Here is a 21438-nt window from a genome sequence, read left to right as displayed (position 1 = left end):
GCAACTAATCGCTTGGCGCAATGCATGTGTATGATTGCAGTGCAAGCAACAAAGATGCAAGGGGACACATCTGTACATCTGGCCCTTTGTGATTACACGCAGGTAGATTAGCCAAATAAACAAGGCTTATGGTGATACAAATATGCATGTTCTCTGCATAGCATTAGCTAAACATGTGTAGCATTAAATAATGCTTCAATATGACATATTCTCTGGCTGATATGACGGGGCAGTTACGTAGCTTGTTTAGCTACTATTTTAGAAGTAGATGGTGTCACCGGTGTTGAGATGACCCTGGTAGCCAATGTTTTCTAATAATTCTAAAGAACATTGTATACTTCTCAATTAGAGAAGCATTTCCCAGACTCCATCAGGCGTTAGTTCATTTGTCGGAGGCTCCCTTTACTGATGAGGGGCTAGAGTTTTCAATTTATGAGTTCCCGAATACTAAAGTGCCATGGATGGATGGGATGCCCCTCAAAGTTTATAAAATGTTTAGATTTATATTAATAATACAATGATCTGATGGAGACGGGTTGCCTGTCATTATCAGTTTTGGAGGCATTAATTATTTGTTACATAGACCAGGCAAGGACCCCATGCATGCGTCGTTCTACCATTATACAATATCACTATTAACCGCAGATGTGAATATACTTGCCAAGGTCCTTGCTATAAGGCTTAACCCTTATATCACTGAAATAGATCTTTCTGCTCAAACAGCATTTATATCAGACAAGTGGACTGCAATTAATCAATGTTTATTTGCATACAGTACTGTACCTCCAGATGTCCCACAAAGCTGAGAAGGGGCAGTGGTAATGTCCTTGAATACTGCCAAAGCCAATGACTCGGTGGAGTCGGGCTAACTTATGAAGATTTGGCATGGGTCCTAACTGTATCAGCTGGATTCAGTTACTAAACTCCGCACCAGTGGCCAAGGGATCAAGATCAATTCTGTTTGTAGAGGCTTTGGAATGGGATTGAAATACCGGCGGCTGTTCACATCCCAACTGCAGAGGCCCGACAGGAGGAGAACCCGACTGGGGGTGATAAGTATCCTAACCATCCCCTCTCCCTCCCCTAACCCTCCCTTGGTGGTGCCTAAACCTAAAACTCCCCGGGTGGTGCATAACCCCAAGTCCCCCAAGGGGTTTCTATACCTAACCCCCCCTTCCCACACCCTAAACCTAACCCTCCTGGTCTAATAAGTACATCCCGAGGCGCTAGGCAAGGGTGTACATTGCCATCTGTGCTTTTTGCGCTAGCCATATAACCCTGAGCATGCTCACTTCATGATCAACCAAATGTTCATGGCCTTCTGGCGGGAAATATGGTGTCATCAGCACATACTGTACATGTGGATGACATGTTTTTGTTGCTGCTTGATGATGAAGTTCCCTTTGCCACCCTGAATACTGCCGATGCTATTAGTGTTTGTTGGAGCTTAAAATAAACTAGAACAAATCCAGCATATTCCCATGACACAATCCAGCTGGTGAATCAAGTAATCATCCACTGAAGTGGACCTTAAAGTTTAAATACAGTATCTGGTGAGCTGGAAGACTCAAAATGCGTTGGAATATGCCAAGCGTAATGTAGATCCTGTTCCTTTAGACTAAAATCTAAGTGGAAGTAACTATTTTAAAATGATTATTCAGGGGGTCTATTTACTAAGCTGTGTTAGGAGTAGGGGTGAGCGGGTTCGGATTTCTGAAATCCGAACCCCCCCGATCCGAGTCCGATCCGAGTCAGGCTCGACTTTTCCCGCCTGACTCGGATTCTGAAATCGAGGCAAAACGTCATCATCCCGCCTTCGGAGTCTCGCGGGTTTTGGATCCTATATAAGGTACCCGCGTCGGCGCCATTTTCTCACTCGGCTGTGGACAGTGACGAGGGAGGATGGGAGTTAGGGCTGGCTGGGCTGTGTAGTGTAGTGTAGTGTAGTGCAGAGTAGTGTTGTGCTGTGCTGTGCTGCGCTGTGCTGCTGTTGTCCATAGGGGCTGTGTCCACTACTTCAAAGTCCATAGGGGCTGGCTGTGTTGTGCTGTGCTGCTGTTGTTAATAGGGGCTGTGTCCACTACTTCAAAGTCCATAGGGGCTGGCTGGACTGTGTTGTGCAGTCAGTTGTCCATAGGGGCTGTGTCCACTCCAAAGTCCTGTGCAGTGTCCCAGTCCTAAAGGGGTGCTGTAGTGTTGTCCAGGGGGTGCTCTGTCCATCAGGGGTGCTCCCCCCAAGTGCTAAAAAAAAAATATTTTTTCTGTGTTTGTGAATTGTGTGCGCAGTAGCCGCATGTGCATCAACAAAGTAGTGCCAAGCGTGCGCCTGTGTCATAAGTAACGGGCCGGCTGGCTCATTTCTTAAAGGGTGGTGTAACCCACAAAGTGCACTAGTCTCCAACAAAAATAAAAAATAATTTTCTGTGTTTGTGTGCGCCTTAGCCGCACGTATATATCAATATAACATAAATGGAGGACCAAACTTTCTCCGATAAAAATAAAATAGGGAAAGATCAAGAACCACTTCCTCCTAGTGCTGAAGCTGCTGCCACTAGTCATGACATAGACGATAACATGCCATCAACGTCGTCTGCCAAGGCCGATGCCCAATGTCATAGTAGAGGGCACATACAATCCCAAATGACAAAGTTCAGGAAAATGACCTTGAAAAAAACATTTAAATCATCTGAAGAGAAACGTAAACTTGCCAATAAGCCATTTACGACAGGGAGTGGCAAGGAATGGCTAAGGTCTTTCCCTATGTTCATGACTAGTGGTTCAGCTTCACATGACGATGGAAGCCCTCCTCCCGCTAAAAAAATCAAACGAGTTAAGCTGGCAAAAGCACAGCGAAGAACTGTGCGTTCTAAGAAGATATCACAAATCCCCAAGGAGAGTCCAAGTGTGGTGGCGGTTGTGATGCCTGACCTTCCCAGCACTGGACGGGAAGAGGTGGCTCTTTCTACCATTTGCACGCCCCCTGCAAGTGCTGAAAGGAGCACCCACAGTCCACTTGCTGATATGCAAATTGAAGATGTCACTGTTGAAGTACAACAGGATGAGGATACTGGTGTAGCTGGCACTGAGGAGGAAGTTGGCGAGGAGGATTCTGATGGTGATGTGGTTTGTTTAAATCAGGCTCCGGGGGAGACAGTTGTTGTCCGTGGGATGAAAAAGCCCATCACGGTCATGCCTGGGCAGAAGACCAAACATTCCACCTCTTTGGTCTGGCAATATTTCTATCCAAATCCGGACAACAACTGTCTTGCCATATGTACCATATGTAAAGGTGAAATAAGTAGGGGTAGGGACATTAACCACCTAGGAACATCCTCCCTTATACGGCACCTGCAGCACGTTCATAAAAAGTTACTGTCAAGTTCAGAAACTTTGGCTCAGAGCGTAAGCAGTCCAGGGTCACCTAAATCCCTTTTTCCTGTTTTATCCAAGGAATCGGTGGATGAGGAGGATGAGGACGACATCTTGCCTCCGTAGAACCAGTTTGTGCATTTCAGCCACAGTCATGTGGCAGACCCTGGCGCTGAAATGATTGGTTTGTTAAGTGTGCATGTCCTATTTATACAACATAAGGGTGGGTGGGAGGGCCCAAGGACAATTCCATCTTGCACCTCTTTTTTTTCTTTGCAGTATGTACTGTTTGGGGCCTAGTTTTTCAAACTGCCATCCTGTCTGCCACTGCAGTGTCACTCCTAGATGGGCCACGTGTTTGTGCCGCCCACTCGTGTCGCTTAGCATAGTCATCCAGCTACCTCGGTGCAACCTTTTGGCCATAAAAACAATATTGTGAGGTGTGAGGTGTTCAGAATAGACTGGAAATGAGTGGAAATGAAGGTTATTGAGGTTAATAACAGCATAGGAGCAGAAAAACCCACAAATTCTGTGATTTTAGCTGTTTTTATGCTTTTTTAAAAAAAAATACAGATCCAAAACACAAAACCCAGAACCCAAAACACGGAAGGGTGGTTTGGGCAAAATCAATCCAGATCCAAAACACGAAGAAAGATCCAGATCCAAAACCAAAACACAAAACACGAAAAGTGGCCGGTGCACACCCCTAGTTAGGAGACAAAGTGAACGGTGATAAGGTACCAGCCAATCAGCTCCTAACACAGCTTAGCAAATAGACCCCCAAATTTTTATCTATTTTGCAGCACCCCTGTTATACTGTCTGTTGTTACACTCATAAATAGCTCAGGCTCCTCTTTTATTTGGGGAGATAGAATAAAACTTAATAAGTATGCTGGTGCAGGTCAAAGGGTGAGGGAGGCCTGACTCTCCCCACCCATAGACTATATTACCTGGCATCACAACTGGTACATCTTGCGGGATTACTGGGCCTCATAGGTGAGCAGGAAAGGTCTTTTTTTTTTTTTTTAAATGTGACCCAAGCTTTATGGAAGAAAAAAAAAATGAGTCCCCTTGTCCCCAAAATGGTTTGGATATCTTATACTGCACACAATGTAAAAGCAACAACAGAATGGCTTTCATTCACCCTGACATCTTTTAGATCGTCTGCAATGAACACAGACTGTCTTTTCTTATTGCTGGTGTCTTCAGGCCATTCCCTGTGTCTCTATCTCATTGCAGAACAGTTATTTCCTACATTAATGCCAGCTGGTTGCATAATGTACTATGCTATATAGGAATGTGTACAATGGATGTTCGGACTACAAATGTCAATGTGACCCATTTCATCTGGGAGATATTTATCTATTTCTAGAGTTAGCCCCAACCATCTCACTGACTTAACTTAGGTTTAATGTATTATTGATGCAAAAAAAAAAAGTTTATTTAAATTAATAAATTCCTGGTAAAATCTGTCAGAAAGACTAAAGTGCTGAACTAAACAAACATGTCCTAGATTAAATAAGTCTAGTTGACGTCTATGTAACCAAAGGGATCAATGAAGCACGGTACCACTGCCAATCTTACGTAGCTTAGTTGCATAATATCTAATAACTTGAACTTTTGCCGAAATTCAGGTCATAATGAAAACAAAGATATAGATTAAATGAGTTTTGTGTTCTAAAAATCAAGACGACTCTAGAATGATTGCATTCATGGAGCAATATGGCAGTGTGCGTAGAGAGCATATCTGTGTACTGTGTCTGGATGTTGGTGAAGTGTAGAAGCAGGCTGTAAGGTGACCAAGCAAGCTAATCCAGGACTTTCAAAACCTTAATGTGTAAGGACAGGTCAAGTCTCAAGGCACCAATCTTGTTTAAATTAAATTTACAAAATCCTAATAAATTAAAACAGAGATTGAGCTGGGCCGTGAGTGACATGTGGAAAACAGAGCTCCCTGATCAATAGATTTAAAGCAAGTGAGTGAAGAGTAGGGGAATTACTAGGGTACTATTGGGCAAAATAGTAGAACTTCTGCGTGAGCCTTAGTATAGCAATTTCCTCAACTGCAGTAGGCTACATACATGAATCTGGTTTAGTTGGTGAGGTTTAAGCCCTGAATAATGTGGGGATTTAACAATAAGAAGAGTTTCCTGTGGGAATAGAACATACTTGCCAACTCTCGCTGATAGTCAGGGAGTCTCGCTGAAATAGTAGCAATCTCCCAGTCTCCCTGAAGAGTCTAGCAATCTCCCTGATTGCACCTTACCCCCATTATGAAGCTGTAAAAACAGAGATATGTACATTCAAATGGTTAGTATAATTTTATAAGGCACAATGATCCCTATGGCTACATGCATTTTCTGAAAAGTATCAGTGTGTTTTCATCAACAAATAGATCTTACTAACTGTGTCTCATTTACATATAGATGTAAATCAATGTTATGACACACATCTCAGATGTAGCTGTACATGCCCACTTTAGCGCCACGCACATTGGTGCTGCTTTCACAATCTCCCTGAAATGCTTTTTCAAAAGTAGGCAAGTATGGTATAGAAGCTGTAACAAAATTAAGTCAGAGCTCCAACGGGAAAAAGTAGAGGTGAGAAGGAGAAGAAACAGATTTACATAACTGAATTTTACAAACATGTAAATAGACTTGGATAAAGTGGAGGGCATTGTGCAGTTGTAGGGCGTCCATGGGTTGGTCAGAGAGTGGTGGCTACAAGTAGTGCCGCAGTAGGCCCTAGATAGAGCCACCACAGAGAGGCCAGAAGAGTTAGGGAGAAATCCTTAAAAGCATCATGACCTTCTAATTCAGGGATGGGGAACCTCAGGCCCGGGGGCCGTATAAGGCCCCCAGAATCATTTCCTCTGGCCCTCTGAGTTTTTTTTCTGCTAGCCTCATATGGCTAGCAGGGTGCCTAGAATGGCACCCTGCGGCCAGGATCTATGCAGCAGTACCGCCTGGAGCGTCCTTAGGACGCTTCATACGGTCACATCGCTGCCCTTACAGCTCGGGCAGTGCGGTTATCACCGTTGACTGTGGCCCCGCCCCGTGTGACATAACGTGGAGGGGGCGTGGCCTGCACTGGGCCCGCAAATGATGTTATATATATCAAAATGGCCCTCAGCAGAAAAAAGGTTTCCCACCCCTGTTCTAATTCATTAATGAGGATTATAAAGTCTCCAAGAATAATAGCAACTCGGCCAGGCAGGGGTTTTACAAGGAGAAATGACATCCAAATACATATTTAGGCAAATGTTATACTTTCAGTGTGTGATAGGAATGTAGGACAACAGCCATGAATGTACAGCTGTGATGATTAGATCACTGTAATATGCGCTTTCAGCATGAAATCTACAGCAGGAAAGGGAGATAAATTAAAACATATTAATAGAAGTAACATCATTCCATCTGGTGCACTGCAAAAATAAATCCCAATACAGGATTTAAACACATGCAAATTACATGGTTTGTGTCATAAGATTTGCCAGCAGAAGATAAATGTACACTGCATTAATGCTCATAGTACAAACACAATTGTAACAGAATGTTCCTCAAGATTTTACCATGCCAACCAAGTGAAAGCTGGACAATGCTTTTTAATTGAAGGAACAAGAGTGTGAGCTATGGTGAATGGAAAGTGGAAATGCGGCAATCTATTTCCATACTACATAGAACCCTGACAAGACAAAGAACAGCTTAACAGAAAGTCGGGTCACATAGGGGCTGATTCAGAGATGGATGCTGGAGGGAGTCGGTCGTAGCTGTCCTATGTTTTTTTTTTTTTCCAATGCGCCGGATCCGCAGTGCGCATGTGCCATGATACTGCTGCATGAGGGTGAAGCCGCAGCCTGATTAACATGCTGGGGCCATTTGGGGGAGGAGACAGGGAATGTTGCCTCCATCTTGTTCAGGTGCAGAGAGATGTGGCGGACATTCTGAGTGACCTTATGTCTGGCTAATGGTCACGATGGTGATCCGATGCTGTGTCTGCGGCACAGCAGTGGATCACAGAAGCCTGCAGCGGGCATCTTTTTATACAAGATGCCTCCTGAGACTTTTGCATATTTCCGCACAGCCACTTTGTACAAAGATGCAGTAGCGGTCCCAATAGCGTACATCTCTGAATAAGGCCCATAGAACAATATAACCCATGCTCTCTTATGGAACTTTACTGGCTGTCTACCCACTCTCACTCTTTCCCTGTACTGACATCTTCTCACGGTACCGTCTTGTCTTAACTTCCAATCTGTCTCCCATTTTGTGTTTCAAATGTGTTCCAAAATCAGTGACAATAAGATGTGAAGGACACCTCAAATCCGTGGACCCACAGTTAAAACTGTTACATTTACATTTTCAGATAAGAAAAACAAAGGGGTTAGTGATATTAGGCCGACAGTGACCATGTCGACATGAGAATGTCAACATGGTCATAACTTCGACAGAAAGTTTGTTCACCATGTCGACACTGATTAAATATAGACATTGTCACAATTTCTACAAACTAGTTTTGAGGTATCCCTAACCCAAACATCAACAATTTCACTATGTTGACATGTGATATGGGGAAGCAGTTGGGAAGCCGATGGACGAAATCCCGACCGCCTGTCTTATCCCGGCAAGGTACTGACAGGCGTTGAAATCCCGACGCCTGTTATTAGACCTACGCCGGGAGCCTGACACCCGGCATACTTTATTTGAAGGTAAGCAGGGTGCCGGGCGTGGACACCTGCGGGGAGGATGGTTAGGTTTGGGGCTCCGGGGGGTACTTAGGGTTAGAAACCCCCCAGGGAGGGTTTGGGTTAGCATAGGAGAAGGGGGGGTTAGGGTTAGGCACCCCCGGGGGGAGGTTAGGGCTAGCTACTCCCACCCCCCCGGGAGACTTAGGGTTAGGCACTTAGAGGGTGGTTAGGGTTAGGCACTTGGGGGGGAGGTTAGGCTTAGGAGGTAGAATAGGGTTAGTTAATACTTACCTTTACGTTCGGGATCTTCACCCCTGCGGCCGGCGGTAAATCATACCAATTCCATCATATAATGACATTTTGTCCATGACGATATTTTCCAGATGTTGGCATGTTAGATGTGTATATCATAATTGTCAACATTCTGGTGTCAACATAGTAAATATCAACATTATTACTGCATCCCAGAAAAAAAACACAATACAAAAATAACTTAATAGGTTAACAGATACATCCATCATGATTTGGTTCCTTGCTAAATGTGTTAGTAAATAATGTCTAGATGTGCTTCCTGTGACTCTAGAACCTGTTTGTTACAAAATGGACTCTTTATATTAAGTACCAATACAAGCAGTACAATGGATCAGGCAATAGGTGACCACACGTATACGGGATAACACATCAAAGTCTAGTTCCATCTAACTCAAATCTTTTTTTACCTATTTTAAAAAAAAAAAGTTTTTTCTTGGAGTTAACAAAAGCAAAACAGACAGGTATGAATAACATTTTGCAAAGTATGTTATAGCAAATACATAACTCTAATGCTTATTTATATTTTACCTGAAAATTCTTAATACCTATAATAGGATCTGGTCAATATCCCGCCACAGGGGATGCTGGCGCTTAGTATACCGGCGCCGGAATTCCGACACCTGTCAGAATCCCGGCGCTGGCATCCCGAAGGTAAGTAGCGGGGTTAGGGGGAGGGTTAGGCACTAGGGGGAGGGTAATGATTAGGCACTAAGGGGGGAGGGTTAGGTTTAGGGTGCGGGGAGGTGGAGGTTAGGTTTAGGCACTAGGAGGGAGGTTAGGTTTAGGCACCAGGGAGGGTTAAGAAGAGGGGGAGGGTTAGGATACCTACCAACAGGTGTCAGTATCCTAACCCTGTTGGGATGCCATCGTCAGGATTTTGACCGCCGGGATCACAAGCGCCAGAATCCCGTAGCCATCCCCCTATAAACATCTTAGTGATAAGTCATGGCCTGAATTCCTCCAAATGACATGTACCCTCACCTTTCTAGCTTCCCTTCTCGTTTTTACTCACCTTTCTATTTCTCTATTCTTCTTTCTCTATTCCTTTTTGTTGTTTTCCCTCTCTTTTCTCTTTCATCTCTTTTCCTTTTCTTTTTTTAGGCAAAAAAAAGAAATATAAAAAAACTTTTGGGGATAATGGGGGGAATTAAATTAAATGTGATGTTGAATAGCACTGGGAAGGAGTTCCCATAGCTATTTCATTTGCCGGGCTGTTAACCTCAACTAGTGGTTTTCTGTTCGCACCCCCCTGAGGTGCAAGCAGAAATCTGACTAAACTAGTGCCGCGATGCTTGTTTCAGGCTTAGCGCTAACAGCATCATGGCTGGCACTCAAGACGGAGAATGCAGGTTACCGCGACTAAACACTCGGCAATAGGCGCCGTACCCTGCATCTCCTGACTTAAGTGTAGGGCAGGATGGGGACAATTGAATAGCACCTTGAACTAATTTCTGCCACTATTCAACATTTATTGAATCGCCCACTTAGTCTAGTCCAGCCTTGTTAATTTTTCACTAACGTCTTTGATGCTAGACATGTAATGATATGTCTGTTTACTTTGCAAAACTAGTTACATACTCTTTTGTCTAAGTAGAGACCATGTAGTAGTCTCAAATACCTTCATTATCTTTTTATAGCTGGGTTTTTTATTTTCCTATTTCACCACCAACAGTGACACTTAAATCACTTTGTTAGAAAGTAACTTGTACAATCTTTCTCACCTATTGCTCCACTACACCAGCTAACCAATGGCATCAGCTTGCTGTAATGAGAAGTAAAATAGTTGCAGATGACTAGCTTGCTGCTAAGTAGAGTCCATCGGTTATTATTCTCGAGCTCTGCCAGATCACTAAATGAACTTCCAAAATATTCTTCAGTCCTCTGGCACTCACTGTTATCAGTCCATGTGGTGATACTCCCAGCCTCCATCCCTTTCCGTTTTTTTTTTAATTATTTATTTTTTAAATTCCAATCACAGATATTTACTATTCCACACATTACCAAACTGCAGAAGTCATTTCTCTGTGGTTTACTTGTTGGTAAAACATGAGAAACAGAGACAACCTGGACAAATAGACTATGCATGCACCCCAAGAAGCAATCAGAGATTGCTCCATGCATACGCACCTTCACAGAAGATACAGGAGCGGACAATTAGCTCTCTGCATGGCTGGATCACTCTGTCTGTGAAATTAGTGTTTCTGAATGGCAACTGGGCGGTTACATGCGGACACCCAGAACAAATGCATCTCATGGGAGTGTCATGGGACTATAGGGACTAAAGCATGTGGACGGAGATGGGACTCCTGTTTCAGACAGATATTTTACACCCAGTATGTGGTAGGTGCACATGCCGACACTAATGACGGTGACTGCGAGCCAAAATACAGAGGGCCGAACAAATGTGAGTATCCGCCATGAAGATGGCTGGATACTCACATAGATTGATGGAAACTTGCGTTAGCATAAGGTAGTACGAGATTTATCAAAGCTTGGAGAGAGATAAAGTGGAGAGAGAGTAAAGTACCAACCAATCAGCACCTAACATGTTACAGGCTGTGATAAAAAAAAGCCAGTGAGCTGATTGGTTGGTACTTTGGGGTCTATACACAGTCTGTAAAGTGACAGTAATGGTGCGCACACACGGTCAGATTTTCCTTCAGATCTGTACAATAACGATTTTAAAAATCGTTCAGTCGTTCATATCTGAAGGTAAATCTGACATATCTGAAATGTTTGTCAGGTGAATGATGAATGATGCGCGTTCCCGCTTGTCAGATAACGATATCTGACATCTGATGTGTTTGCAGTTAGATTTGGTTGATTTTCATTCATTTTAATACAGTCAAAAATCGTTCGTAGTTCATGAAATCGTTGGTAAAATCGTTCAAATCATTCGTAGTTCATCGTTTATCTGACAGATCTGACCGTGTGTATGCACCATTAGGACTTGATTGGTTGGTACTTTGGGCCAAATGTAATAGGGTGAGAGTTTAGAATATGTGAGAGTTTAGCAGTAATCTCTCACACTGTTAAGAGTTGTATTTTCAAAATGGGAAAACATCTGGTTGAGAGTTTAAATTGTGAGAGTCTTTTGAGTATGAAAAACATGACAGTTAACACATGAAAGTTAGCTTGTTGTTGGACTCTATTACATTGTCGATTTTAAAAGTGTGAGAGTTTACGCTCACATTTTCTAAACTCTCACCCTATTACATTTGGCCCATTATCTCCATCCACTTTATCGCTCTCCAAGGCTTAGTACATAGACCTCCAATGTTTGCAAATCTCCCCCTAAATCTGACAGATGCATCCGACTCAGAATCAAACCCGTAGTCTCAAATTCATGTGCATTAATATTATATCCTAAAATACAGTAGTATATGAAATGGATGTGGCCCGGAGACTTCACTTACATAATGTAGCTCCTGACTGACTTGTGTGCAGCGTCACAGGCTTCTTAACTTTTGTTAGTCAGATTTGTGACCCATTGTTAAGTATAATAATAATAATAATAATAATAATAGTTTTCATTTGTGTTAGTACTATCTACAAACCTGTATGTATACATTATATATTAGTAGTATAGAAACATTTTATACCATAGGCCAGGGACCAACCCTAGAAGCCTTGGTGGTTCAGACAGATAGGTTACAGAGGAACTCCAACCAGTTGTCTGTCTCCCAAGTCTTCACCTGGAACAGATGCAGTCATAGGCAGTTTCAGACTGGAGAGGCCCTTGTGCAGATGTCTGTGGGCCTTCTGTGAATGCGCATATTAGCTTTCTTAAATATGGCGCTGGCGATTACTACAGGAATATGTCCGTACATGTCCACTATAAAGCGCACTCATAGGTGTTGCTTTCACAATCTCCCGGAAATGCTTTTTCAAAAGTAGGCAAGTATGCTCCATGCATGTGTGTGACCCTATGCATGTGAGAGCCTTCTGTCAGTGTGACTCTGCATGTGTGAGTGTGACCAGAGTTGCCTACCCTCCCGAATTTCGCGGGAGTCTCCCGAATAGAGGTGGGAGCTCCCGCTACCCCGTAAAGTAGGTTGAATCCCTCGCATTCCCTCTGCCCTGTCTAAAAATCCAAACTGCGCATGCGCGAGTCCGGAGGAAAAGGGGGCGGGGCCTGAGCTTAAGATGCAGGGGCATACTCACCGGGTGCAGGGAGGCAGGAGTGTGGCTGCTGCTGGCCCGGAGGTCTCCTGGGCATGCCTTCCCCTGCTCACACACTGCTGCTCCCAGTAATCCCTGGCCAGCCTGTGATGACAGAGGACCGCATGGGGGAGGAGCCGACGCCGGAGGACAGTGAAGACAGAGGAGCTGCCTGAGCCTGTGAGTGTTAGAGCTCACTGCAGCTCCTGCCAAATGTATAACTCATGTCAGTGCCGTGGGGGAGGGAGGGGAGATCTATTACTGTGTGTTTGTATGTGTGTGTGTGTGTAGTATTGTGATGTATGTGTGTGTGTGTAGTAATGTGATGTATGTGTGTGTAGTAATGTGATGTATGTGTGTGTGACTGTGTGTGTGTGGGGGTGAAATCTTCATATGATGTGTGTGACTGACTGGGTGTCTGTGTGTGAGAGACTGTGGCCCTCATTCAGAGGCGGTCGTAAGAAGCGATCGCTCTCTCTGAATGAGGGCGGCCACTTCATTTTTGAAGTGCGGCCTCCTGGTCGTTAGTTAAGCTGTGGGTTACCACCCACAGCTTAACGACCGACCAGGTTGATGGTCCCGATGGTGATCACCATCGCGACCATCGGGGCTTACGACCAGACCCTAAGGTTGGGTCTGGGCACTCGTAAGCCCCAGGGAGCTTTCTACTCTGATGGAGCAGGAATCTCCCCACTGACATCACTGATGATGTCAGTGCGGCCGCCCACAAAACGGTAGGCGTTCGTTAAGGAACGCCTCCGTTTTGGAAACCACCCCCCAGGCCCGCCTACCAAACGGGGCTAGCTGTCGATCAACATCGACAGCCGCCCCTTTGGTAACGAGCTCCGGAGCGACAGAGTTGTCTGTCGCTACGGGGCTTGCGCACGCGCAGTGCGGCCGCTGCGAGTGCGCAGGACTAACCATCGAGTCGGCTACTAGCGCATCGGCGCTTGCGACCGACTCTGAAAGAGGTCCTGTGTGTGTGTGAACCTATTCATGGAATGTGTGTGTGAGACTGTCTGTGTGATTGTGTGTATGAATCTATTTATGGGATGTGTGTGAGACCGTGTGTGTGAGACTGTGTGTGTGTGTTTGACTGTGTGTATGAATCTATTCATGGGATGTGTGTGTGAGACTGTGTGTGTGTGACTGTGTGTATGAGTCTATTCACGGGATGTGTGTGTGCGACTATGTGTGTGTGTATGAATCTATTCATGTGATGTGTGTGTGTGAAACTGTCTGTGTGTGTGTGTGTGAATCTGTACATATAAATGAATGTGTGTCTGGGGGGCAATCTATTAATGTCAATATGGCAGGGTAGAGATGTATTAATGTCAGTGGGGGAGCTAGGGCGTCAGCTTATAGGAATATATACGCCCATAGGTGGAGTTAGACACGCCCTTTGGGTGGAGCAGACCACGCCCCCACAATGGCGCGTCGCATTCTGCAGCCATCTACAATCTCCCTCAAAGTCATTTTCAAAAGTAGGCAAGTATGAAGTTTGACCCTATGCATGTGAGAGCCTGCTGTCAGTGTGACTCTGCATGTGTGAGTGTGACCCTATGCATGTGAGAGCCTGCTGTCAGTGTGACTATGCATGTGTGAGTGTGACCCTATGCATGTGAGAGACTGCTGTCAGTGTGACTCTGCATGTGTGAGTGTGACCCTATGCATCTGAGAGCCTGCTGTCAGTGTGACTATGCATGTGTGAGTGTGACCCTATGCATGTGAGAGACTGCTGTCAGTGTGAATCTGCATGTGTGAGTGTGACCCTATGCATGTGAGAGCCTGCTGTCAGTGTGACTCTGCATATGTGAAAGTATGACTCTGCCTGTAAAGTGCCTCCACTGCATTTGGCAATGAAATGGCTCAGTTGGGCATGTCCACAACCACTATGATGCTGTCACACTCCATGGCATGATGTAGACATGCCCCCTGTGGCGCCTAATTTTCCCTTTACTTCTCCTCACTTCAAAACCTGGCTATGCCACTGAGAAGTGAGCTATTTTATGGGCTTTACTAGCAGTGGCGTAGCTAGGGCAGGGCGAGCGGGGTGCGTGCCCTGGGCGCCGTGGGACCGGCGGCGCGGGGGGGCCCCGCCGGCCACGGTACCAGCCCGCCCTAGTTAGCCAGTGTAGTGCCGACCGCAGTGTGTGCGGTCAGCGCTACACATTTACACAGGACCGGCGCTAGGCTTCCAGCGCCGGTCCTGTGCTGCACAGCTGAGCCCCTTCCCTCCCCCTGAGCGCTTGCCCAATAGCGCCAGGAGGAGGGTGGCAGGCGGGCTCAGACTGTGCATAACACACACATCACTGCCAGCACTGGCGGTGATGTGTGTGTTAATCAGCAGCCAATGAGAGTCAGACAGACTCTCATTGGCTGCTGCTACTGCACACACATCAATGCCGAGCGGCAGCGATGTGTGTGTGAATCAGCAACGAATGAGAGTCAGATAGGCTCTCATTGACTGCTGCGCGCCCACTGCAAGAGCCAGCTCCTGCAGTGGTAATGGGAGAAAGAGCCGGCTCCTGCAAGAGCCGGCTCCTGCAGTGGTAATGGGAGAAACGTCATGATGTCATGACGTCTCTCCCATAATGCAGAGCGGCCCGGCCCGTGAGGATGGACGTGCGGACGGCAGCGGGAGCAGGAGCATGGATACAGGTAAGTATTTATTTTGTTTCATTTTAGTGTGTATTTCGGGGGGGCGCTCTATAACTAAGAAGGGGACTACTACTGGGGGCACTACTGGGTGGGGGATACTACTGGGGGCACTGCTTCAGGGGGGGTACTACTGGGTACAACTACTGTGGGCACTGCCTCAGGGGGGGACCACTACTCAGGGGGGATACTACTGTGGGCACTGCATCATGGGGGACCACTACTGGGGACTACCACTGGGGGGGTTACTACTGTGGGCACTGCATTGTGGGGGACCACTGCTGGGGACTACTACAGGGGGCACTGCATCAAGGGGGACTCCTACTGGGGGAACTATATAAAGGGCACTGTATAGGAGGGACTACTACTGGGGGCACTACTGGGGGCACTATATAAGGGGCTCACTACTGGAGGCACTGCACAGGGGGGTCCACTACAGGGGGCACTGAAAAGGGAGAACCACTACAGGAGGCACTGCATAAGGGGAACAACTACTGGGGGCACTGTATATGGGGGATTACTACTGGGGGCCTGCATATGAGGGATCACTACTGGGGGCACTGTATAAGGAGAACTAATGGGGGGCTGCATAAGAGGGACCACTACAGGAGGCACTGTGTAAGGGGCACTGCATATGGGGTACCACTACTGGGGGCCTGTATAAGGGGAACTAATCGGGGCCTGCATAAGGGGGACCATTACTAGGGGCACTGCATAGGGGGGGGACTGTATAAGGGGCACTGCATTAAGGTGGAAAGAAATGTTCCCAGTGACAAGAAAGGGGTGTGTGTCATGTTGACACGCCCCATTTTTCAGTGGCCACACCCATTTCTCGCTGCGCGCGCCTGAGGCGTGCACACATAAGGGGGGGGGGGATTTTCAAATTTGCCCTGGGCTCCAAATACCCTAGTTACGCCACTCTTTACTAGTATCTACAAACATGACACAATGCCCCAATGGCTGTCTTCTCTGTCCAGTCCATGGAAACAATACAGTTAAATATAGACTCCTAGAAAGAGCAATTAAACATGAAGTGAATGTGAATTATAAGCAATTTAGCTGGTATATGAAATGGATGTGGCCGGAGACATCACTTACATAATGTAGCTCCTGATTGACTTGTGTGCAGCGTTGCTAAGTCACATCGCATCTGCCTGGTACATTAAGAGATTTCACTTCACCTATACTGCTGTGGAAAATTGTGCAACATCGACTGTTATTAAGTGCAGATATTGCTCTTTTCTTGTTTGGTTCACTTAACTAAGTGCAAACCATCTGGTATTGTGCAGAAAAATCAACAAAGATAACTTGTCATGTTTAAATAACCCTAAACTGGATGCATCCTACCATATGGACCAATACAAACAGTTTTATCTAACAGGTTTACAACTCAGCCCACATAAACTGTGACAATGAGACAATTAGCTCTGTATTTACACTCTTGACTATAAGTATATATATTTTGGATTATTATGCATTGTAAAAATTAGACTAATAAACAAAACTACATCCAATGCAAGAATAATGAGATAAATTAAGGCTGTTCTGTGAAGCATTGTCACCATTTCCTTAAAGTTATATTTACAGATGTGTCCTCAAACATCTAGCCTCATTACATCACACAGCATGACTTGCCTGGCATGGGTGAGCCGCCAGGTTCTGTGCACCTCTGAAAGTAAATATATAGAAACTTTTAGAGTGGCGCTAAAGCCATGGGTGGATCCACAGAGAAACGTATCAGGTGCATGCCGCTATCATTTCTCTGCTAACCTGTGCCTTTATTGACTGTGGTTCAGCGCCTTGATTGAGGTCCAGCACCCACAGAGTACCATCGACCATCTACAAGCTGTGAGCCAGTGCTGTGAGCTGATGAAGGTAATGGGAATCCTGTTGACCCAGACCTTCCATTTTAGCACTGTGACCGACGCTGATAGTAGAGGAGACTTACGGAGGTACTAGGGGCCTGATTCAGAGCCGAACGCTCTGACCAGATGCTCGCTCTGAATCAGTGCCCTCCTCCCTGAAAATGGAGCGGCCTCCAGGCCGCTCGCATAGCTATGGGTGACCACCCACAGCATATGCGAGCGGCCAAAAAGATGGTCGCGATGGTCAAGACCATCGCGACCATCGGGCTTGCGACGAGACCCTGCGGTAGGGTCTCGCTGCCGCAAGCCCAGGAGTGATTTTGGCTCTATCAGAGCCAAAATCACTCCCACTGACATCATTACTGATGTCAGTGGGGCCGGCTTGAGACGGTAGGCGTTCCCATGGGAACGCCTTCGTCTGGCAGTCACGCACCCGGCACGCCCACCAAAGGGGGCGTGCTGTCAATCAACATCGACAGCACGCCCCCTTTGGTGCGAGACCCGGAGCGACGGAGAGCCCGTCGCTATCCGGGTCTCGCGGATGCGCACGATGGAGCTCCCTCCATCGTGCGCATGCGCAGTGGGGCAACATCGACCCGCTTGCGAGCGTCCTGTACTCGTGAGCGGGTCAGAATGACCCCCTAGGTGTTTTCTATCTACAGCACAGATTGTATGATTCCTATTCTGAAGGGGTTGGGTACAGGATGCTAGCGCTCGGGATCTCGGCGGTCAGAATATCTTAAATAAACTAACCCTACCCCTAACCCTCCCAGCCCGCACCCTAAACCTAACCTGCCCCCAGTGACTAAACCTAACCCTTCCCCCTAGTGCCTAACTCTGACCCTCCCCCTAACCCCACTACTTACCGTCGGGATGCTGGCGGTCGGGATGCCGGCAACAGGATTCTGACTGGTGTCGGTATTCCAGTATCGGCATTCTGAGTGCTGGCATCCCGACAGCCAGGATGTCAACTTCATCATTCTGAAGTACCTCACCACGGATACCAACAATTACTGCTATATAGAACTTCAGCACACAGGCCAGTCATCAAGCATTTACTGGTTCACATTAACACTGCTACTATAATCAAGTACTTCAGCAAAATACTAACACGTTTATTGGATTGGAGACTCTTTCAAAGCAGAGGTCCCTTTGCTAATTCGGACTCCCGCTTGCACTTAACATGGACTTGCTGGTAATGGTGCACCATTCCATACCATGTAATATAGATTGTAAGCTCCACTGGGGCAGGGACTGATGTGAATAGCCAAATATTCTCTCTGTAAAGCGCTGCGGAATATGTGTGCGCTATATAAATAAACTGGTAAAAAATAATAATAAATAAAATGTGTAGTGCAGTGGTTCCCAAACTGTGTGCTGTGCCACCCTTGGGGTGTATAAGGACTCTTGCAGTAATGCCTCAGGTTGGTGGTCCAGCTCCAAATCAAACTATTTATGGTCAATGTAATGTAAATATTTGGACAGAAGCACAAACCTGTCCAATACCACATAACTTACCCTAAGGAGGACAGGTAAGCAAAATTTACTTCACTTTACCACTTTTCTACATTTTCTTCTGCATTTCTCTAAAAAAAAAAAAAAAAAAAAACGGCTTTTGGCTTAGTGCCATGAAAACAATGCTGATACGGGAACCTCTGGTGTAGTGTGTGGATACTTTTATAAAATTTTAATGTTACATTTTTATAGTAAATTGTATCAATACATTGCATTCTCTTGCATAGTTGTTTTTATAATTCATTCAATATTGCTTCCAGGACTGTGTCCTTTTTATATTGCCTGTGCAACTCTGCTAGCGTCGGGCGTCCAGCCCCCGATGATTAAGTTTCCAACTCGCTGCATGGGATACTTATCTCCAGAGCAATTCAGCATTGCTCTGGTGTGGGGACAGCTGCTCCGATAAGCAGCTTTCCCCGTTATTAGTAACACTGCTACTTCAGTAGCTGCATTACTTACCACCCCCATGGCTGGCTTCTGCGCATGTGTGATTTGAGGTCATGCGTGTGCAAAGTTGCTGGGTACGCAGTAAAGAGATGAGCTTGGATCCCTCGTTGTAACCCCGTTTCTGCATGTGTAACGGGACATTTAATTAATAATGTATAGGCCCATAATAGAGAAGACACTTGCTTCATTATTTAGATTATTAACCAAGGTAACCAATTAAATAGGGGGATCTAGTCAAAATCCAGTCAGGATGGTGGCGCTTAGAATTCTGGCGCCGGAATCCCGATACCTGTCCAAAACGCGGCGCTGGGAGGTTAGGTTTAGGCACCAGGGAGGGAACGTTAGGGGTAGGGGTGGGGAGGGTATCCTAACCCTTTAGGATGCTGGCATCGAGATTCTGGCCACCGTGATCCCGAGTAGCGGCATCCCGTACCCAACCCTGAAATAGGCCATATATTCCGAATGGTGAAAGTGGTATAACTAGCAGAAAAAAAAATTCATTGCAAACCAGTATAAACTGTCAGAAACTCACACATCTAGCAACATCTTCCAACAGCGGAGGCAGCCCTTTTGTAGGCAGTACCTACATTTATTAGAATGCAGCAGATAACTTCTCTGGGAACTAGTGACATCACTGAGGCATGACATTTATTGTGGTACCATAATCCAGGTATGTGAACGCTAATCTTGCCTCTTTAAGCATACTGTAGAAAAACAGACATTACCAAAGATATCACATAATATTTGTACCAGGCATATAAGAGCATGATGGTATAAAATGAAAACGACCCAGCAGTGATTATTAAAAAAAAGTTTAAGGGCCTCATATATAAAGTGTAAAAGGGTTAAACTGCAGCACAAAACTTTCTTGTGCATAGATGTTGCAGCAGAGCAAAAGCTTTGCACCAGCCTATAAGAGGATTCAGGAGAGCGAGGGATTTCCTTATGAAGAACGGGGTAGGCGCACAGGTGCAGTTATTTTTGCGGAACACTATAAAAATTAATTTTACATTTGTGCAGAAAGATTACTGAAATGAGATATAGGTTTGGAGACTGTGCTTCTCAAGGCACAGTCCTTAATTTCCTTTTAAATTCTGCAAAATGACTTGATACTGTCAGCAATCAGACATGGAGGAGATCGGGTCTTACGCTATCATTTTATTGGAACTCATTTTGCACCACTTTAGCCAATCTACAGCAAAGCATGAAAAACTGAAATGTTACTTGGAATAAAGGTTGACCAGATGTCTCGCTGTAATGATCAATGTGAACCATAACTGTGGCTAAATATTTAAATAAAAAATAAAAAAGAAGTTTAAAGCACCCTACAAGGGGTCAGCATGCGACCTGGCCCTAACATGCAGCCTGCCATAGGATTGCTCTTGGGCATGGGAAGTCTCACAGGCCTGGGACCTGCAAGACAATCTCTATGGTTAGAAAGTAAATCTTGTGGGACTTTGCTGAGTTTAGGCAAGTAGCATGGGCATAACCACCATAGATGCAAGGAATGCAGCTGCCTAGACAGAAGGAGGGCAATTCTTCTTTGTCAAAGTTAAATTGTTATATACATTTTTCACCTTTGGGGAGGTACATAGGGGCCCTAACAAACTTTTGTTATGGCACCTTCAAATACCTAGTTATGCTCATGGCAAGTAGAGCTATGGGGCAAAAAAAAAAGGGATGCAGAAGAGTAACGTCATGTCCTGTCCTGTCCTGGGAAGGAAGTATAGAGACCTGCGCTTATGTCTCTCTTTCCAGGCAGACCTTTTGTAGGTAAATGTTTTCATTTGGTAAGTGTGTCTTATGTCACCATCTGTGTTGCGGTTAAGGTGAGGAAGCTTTCTACTTGTCCCAGGCTAAGGGAGAATGGTGTCTTGTTTAATCTGAAGGGCATCTCGGAGACCTCGCTTGGACAGCAGTCCTGAAGTTTCCTCAAGTGTCTTAACCCTCCTGTGTGGTTGCCAATGGGAGATGGTATTTGGGCATGGTATCCATGGCAGAATGGAGCATTTAATTGCCATTGAAATACTCATCCCCATAAGTTTGCAGAGTTTGTTAAATTCTTAAATGAAGGCTTCAGCCAAAATTCTTTCCACTGCAAAGTGAGAGTGTGAATCGTGGGGTCTTTTGTTATCAGATTGGACGGGGTTCAATTGGGACACTGGGGAAGGACGCTTCCTCTACTCAGTCATGAAGGAGTTGAAGTGGTAGGATATCATGCTTTAATGTGCCATTTACACTTTTGTACAATGAGCCTTTTCAGCCTTACAAAGGCTTGCTTCCAAGTTATAGAGGCGTCTCCCAAGAATGGGCATGAATTGTGATGTGCATAACATGATCCATCCATTCACACGCTGTCATTCACGTCTGCCCATCCTGTATGTCTTGTGCTGAAATCTGTCTGCCAGAAATTGCATCCATTCA

At 45.6% G+C, this 21438-nt stretch overlaps 1 protein-coding gene across 5 annotated transcripts in view; it reads right to left on the bottom strand.

Moving 5' to 3' along the window:
- The window catches only part of SLC7A2 (solute carrier family 7 member 2), a 129773-nt gene that overhangs the window by 97156 nt on the left and 11179 nt on the right, over positions 1-21438 (bottom strand). Inside the window, exon 2 of one of the 5 annotated variants that reach the window (XM_088478753.1) lies at positions 5539-5648. The exons of the other annotated variants lie outside the window; for them this stretch is intronic. The gene's annotated coding sequence lies outside the window, so the exon portion shown is untranslated. The remainder of the gene's footprint in view (positions 1-5538; positions 5649-21438) is intronic. 5 annotated transcript variants of the gene reach the window in all.

The sequence above is a fragment of the Taudactylus pleione genome, unplaced genomic scaffold (genome assembly GCF_031769625.1).
Source record: "Taudactylus pleione unplaced genomic scaffold, aTauple2 ptg000218l, whole genome shotgun sequence".
In the NCBI taxonomy this organism is placed as follows: domain Eukaryota; kingdom Metazoa; phylum Chordata; class Amphibia; order Anura; family Myobatrachidae; genus Taudactylus; species Taudactylus pleione.
Note: the sequence above shows the minus strand (reverse complement) of the source record. Positions and strands in the feature narration are given on the sequence as shown.